Raw genomic sequence first — 4,469 nt, forward strand, 5'->3', positions numbered from 1 at the left:
TTATTATTAAATTGCACACCTAAAACTTACTGGATTTTGTTAACCAATGTCACCAAAAAAAAATTTGGTTTAATTAAAAAAAAAAACTATAAACTTATATAAGTGAATTTGTTGACAACAATATCAGAATCACTACACTTCCACATAGAAATAACAGATGTGTTATCACCTCTCTGTCAATTAGCTATATCCGAAATAAAAGAACACTCAGTATTTCACTTCTGGAAACTTCTGGAAACAATAAGAGGCATGATAGGCAAAATTATCTCCCCAAATTAATCTGTAAATTTAATGTATTCTAATCAAAACCCAAACTGAAATTTTCAAATGAAACTCAACAAGCTTACTCTAAGTTCATCTAGAAGAATAAATACATAAGACTAGAAACAAGATTTTTGAGAAAGAATGATGCTTGAGCTGTGGGGGGAGGGATCAGAACATACCCATCACAAAGCAAAACATACAATAAAACCACGGCAATTTAAACAGTGCAGTAGTGGCACAGAGGTAAACCACAAAGTACAGAGTCCAGAAACAGACGCATGGAAATTATGTAATAAAGGTGGCATTTCCAATCATTGGGGAAAGAAGAGACTACTCAATACATCATTTTGGAACAATAGTTATCCATTGGGGCAAAAATAATTTTCATACCAAATACTTAAATTCTCGGTTCATGCAATGTAAAACATAATTCATAAGTTCATAAAATTAGAAGGCTGCCTAAATTTTTAATTATTGAACAAAATAATAGCAAGTAAAGATATCTAGATTTCATCTATAATGACACCGCTCTAATGTATCAGCTTTTTTTTTCTTATTTCCTTCCCGTCTTTGTTCAATGCACAGCTAATTATTACATAGTTGTACTTGTGGCACAAATACACATATGGTTGTACTTTTCTATCAAAAGTATTTTTCCATGTTGTTACAATCTTCGGCACCATTTTTAATTGCATTCCATTAAGTGTTTGATGTTCCATGATTTAATCATTCCTCTATTATTTTACATTGTTTTCTAGCTTATTAACATTATAAAAAATACTATAGCAAACATTTTCATGTGCATTATTGTTATGCTTTAAATTACTTTTTTAAATTTACTTTTTTAAATTTATGCTTTAAATTACTTTTTTAAATTACTTTTTTAAAGTAAAATTCTAGAAATGGTTCTAACAATGTGAATGATTGTCACAAATTGTGAAACTGATTTCCAAAGATGTTTTATCAACTTTCATCGCCACCTGTGCTGGTCAAGAGTATCATTTTCATCTCAACTTTGTCAAAGCTGTTTTTTTTTTTTTTTAGTATTTCCTAAGTTAATAGATAATAAGCAGTTCCTCACTGAGTTAAATTCGTATTTTTTTCCATTGCCACTGAAATAAATTGTGACTTTTATGAAAGTCTATTACTAAACGGTGCCATCATTGTTAGTGGCCTGATTAAATTTGTAAAGAATTATAATCGTCCCTCTTCTATTCAACTTTGCCTTAGGCAGGTCAAAATTTTCACTTCCTCAAGTGAACCAATTGAGATCAACATCAGAATCACTCCCTTTCCCCTCTGAGAAGTGAAATTATACCACCTGAAATCTATAGTGGAATGGAGAGAGGAGGTTGGGAAAATGTTCCTTAATTCCCCTGAAGATATATACAGTTTTAAACATTCATCTGGGGAGTGTGTCTGTCTTTTAATCAGAGATTCTTAGGAGGGTACAAGGAGAATATGATTCAAAAAGGGTAAGAACCACTATTTTAAAGCATGTTCAAAGCATCTTTTGTACAGTGTAAAATATAAAGATCATTCAGTTTTATTTTCCCAAACCAAAACTAAGACAACGAAATATAGGTGAATACAAATTAGTTAGCCCAGGAGGAAATATCAGAATGTCATTTTTTTTTTAAGGAAGGTAAACTAAAATGACCTAAAAGACTTAAGACATTTCTTCAGAAATAGACTTTGGGATAGGAATGGCTTCCATTTCCAGATAGGATGAAATAAAGCACAGTTGGTCAACATTCCTGCTGATAAAAACTAGAAAATCAAGACAGAAAAATTAAAAAGGCATATCCTTAAAAAGAATTACAGAAATGAGGCTAAAATATAATAAAACTCCAGAAAGGGGAGGACCACTCAGAGAAGTTATAGAAGCCAGAAGACAATGGAATGATATCTTTAAAGTAATAAAAGAATATAACTGATGACCTAAAATTCCATACCTAATAAAAATATTCTTAATAATAAAGTTGGAATTTAAATGTTTAAGAAAAATACTGAGAGAATTCATGGCCAGCAAGCCGGCACTAAAATACTAAATGGATTTATTGAAGCACAAGTAAAATGATCTCAAACAGAAACATGGAAATTCAAGAGGCAATGAGGAACAGTAAAATGGGTAAATATGTGAGTAAATGTAATTAATATCTAATGTACAAAATTATAACTACAATGTCATAGATTTTAAAATATTTGTAGAACTACAATGTCTAGCAACAATAATCTAAAAGGGAGATGGAATTAAAGTATACAACAGTTTGGGGAAAGTATTAAAATAACTTATTTACAATATATCAAATATATATGTTTAAGTTGAGGGTAACCACTAATAGAATAGTAAAAAGAATGTATAACTAACAAGTTATAGAGGAAAAAATTGAATAGAAAATAATAAAAAACAAAAGACAAGAGAAATAAAAAAACATAAAACGTGTATCGAAACAAAGAGTTGTATGATATAAATCCAACTATATCAGCAATTATATTATATGCAAATGAATTAAATGATCCAAATACAACACCAAGACTATAAATTTTTTAAATTCAAAAACTGTAACAATATTTATATGCTGCTTACAAGAGAAATGCTTAAAAAATAACACAGAAAGTTTAAGAGAAAAATATACTATGCTACACTAACGAAAAGAAAGCTAGTATAGTCAAAATAATATTAGACAAAGTACTTTTTAAAGCAAGACATTACTAGAGAAAGGAACTTTTCTTTATAAAAAGTGTCAGTTAAACAAAATATAATATTAAATCTGTATGTACCTAATAACATAGCTTCAAAACATAGAAAGGAGTATTAACAATTCCAAAGGGAGAAATAGAGAAATCCATAATCACAATGGGAAACTTCAGCACGTCTCTCTCAATAGGTGACAGAACAGACAAAAACTGACAAGGATATAAAAGACCCAAATCACACAATTAACAAGATTACTAATAAAAAATGATTACTATAAATAAAATGTATATAGTAATATATATTAAAAACATACCCATTATTCAAAACTCTGCATTAAACTCAGTTAAACAAACACAAAAATTCTCGATGACTTTCACCCGTGGTGGGATGATTCACCACTATAGAATTGAAATAGGCTTTGTTTCTGTAACACAGCTGAATTAAGTAAAAAACAATTCATGACAGAGGTCAGTAAATGACCCCAGATTCCTCACAAGACCAGAAGCAGACTCTAAAAAGCTCCTTATCTTGCTTCCTTTTAAAATCACTAACTAACTCAAAGAGTCTGAAAACATAGAACTCTTAGAAATTAAAAACAAATATCTGACATTTTAAGTACATCATAGTAGGAAATACACTGGGTTGAGAATAAGAATACTTAAATTATAATCTCTACTCTTGCATTGTCCCACTATTTCTTGAGGAATAAAGGTCCTGCACTTTGTTCCAAAATAAGCTAATGCAAAAATAAAGAATGAAGCAATATGCAGTCTAATAGCAGGACACCAGTTGAGATTTTAGTCAAAAATCAACTAAGCATGAGTCATCACTGAGACTAAAACGCTAACATGCCCAATGCTATGCTGATGAAAATCTAATAATTCCATTGAGTACGGTATAAAGAATGTAGTCAGCAGTAATGTAATGGTTACGTGTAGAGCCAGAGGGATGATAGAGTTATCGGGGGGATCATTTCATAAACTATAAATGTCTAACCAATATACGGTATACATAAAACGAATAATAAAATAAAATAAAATGTTTTAAAAAATAAAAAGAATGAGTATGGGTAGTTCTTCTCTATATCTGTCAGACATACTTGGGCCATCGAATACTTTAATGTAAATGTAGACTAAACCGATGATACATTTAGAGGAAAATGACAAGGATGCTGTAGGGACTAAAAGACCATGTTGTCATATGAGGAACAATTGAAGGAACTGGGACTGTTTTGCCAAAGGAGAAAAAACTCATGAGTAAATGGTCACGACTGCAAATATCTGAGGGTCTGTCATGCAGACAAGGGATTAGACATGTTCTGCAGGCCCCCAGGGGAAAGCATAAAACAATGGGGGGAAGGACAGGACAGAGTTCGGTTCTGCAGTGAGAGCCTTCTAAGGATCAGAGATGTCCAAAGAGGACAAGGATTACTTCAGCTTAGGAGGAATAAGCACTACCAGGAAATGGTGGTTTTGTTTTTTTTGTTTTGCTTTTTTGTTTGTTC

The 4,469-nt window shown here is 31.1% G+C and overlaps 1 protein-coding gene across 4 annotated transcripts in view; it reads right to left on the reverse strand.

Moving 5' to 3' along the window:
• The window catches only part of ARHGEF28 (Rho guanine nucleotide exchange factor 28), a 272,376-nt gene that overhangs the window by 168,166 nt on the left and 99,741 nt on the right, over positions 1–4,469 (reverse strand). Inside the window, exon 1 of one of the 4 annotated variants that reach the window (XM_023538176.1) lies at positions 3,279–3,361. The exons of the other annotated variants lie outside the window; for them this stretch is intronic. The gene's annotated coding sequence lies outside the window, so the exon portion shown is untranslated. Of the gene's footprint in view, positions 1–3,278; positions 3,362–4,469 lie in introns of those variants that run through there. 4 annotated transcript variants of the gene reach the window in all.

Source organism: Pteropus vampyrus, unplaced genomic scaffold (assembly GCF_000151845.1).
Source record: "Pteropus vampyrus isolate Shadow unplaced genomic scaffold, Pvam_2.0 Scaffold213, whole genome shotgun sequence".
In the NCBI taxonomy this organism is placed as follows: domain Eukaryota; kingdom Metazoa; phylum Chordata; class Mammalia; order Chiroptera; family Pteropodidae; genus Pteropus; species Pteropus vampyrus.